This window comes from Penaeus monodon, chromosome 15, assembly GCF_015228065.2.
Source record: "Penaeus monodon isolate SGIC_2016 chromosome 15, NSTDA_Pmon_1, whole genome shotgun sequence".
NCBI classification, from domain to species: Eukaryota; Metazoa; Arthropoda; class Malacostraca; order Decapoda; family Penaeidae; genus Penaeus; species Penaeus monodon.
The window spans coordinates 3,764,019-3,764,275 of record NC_051400.1 but is presented as its reverse complement, the minus strand read 5'-3'; the positions used below and the strand labels follow the sequence as shown (position 1 = coordinate 3,764,275).

General features: G+C 40.5%; 1 protein-coding gene and 1 pseudogene across 1 annotated transcript in view; both read left to right on the top strand.

The window, feature by feature from the left end:
* Nucleotides 1-257, top strand: part of LOC119581647 — a 5,528-nt pseudogene that overhangs the window by 3,408 nt on the left and 1,863 nt on the right.
* LOC119581648 (rhodopsin-like) overlaps nt 92-257 on the top strand; it is a 5,776-nt gene continuing 5,610 nt past the window's right edge. Inside the window, exon 1 of the mRNA XM_037929771.1 lies at nt 92-179. The gene's annotated coding sequence lies outside the window, so the exon portion shown is untranslated. The remainder of the gene's footprint in view (nt 180-257) is intronic.

The following is a 257-nucleotide window of genomic DNA, read 5'->3' as shown; positions in this document are numbered from 1 at the left end:
TGGAGGACAAGGAAGTCGGTAATCTTATAATGTAAGTACAAAGCTCCACATGACTATATAAGAAGCGCATGGGAACCTGCACTCCCAGTTACCTTGCGGGACTCAGCCAGAGAGGAGGTGCTTCGCCGAAGTAGTTCGATTCTGAAATTTCTTCGGTGGAAAAATCTTTTGTCGTAAAGGTAATTTCTGGAAAATATTTTTTTCTAACCGAATATTCATGTAAAAAATCTAACTCGGCAGATTGGGAAAAATAGGGT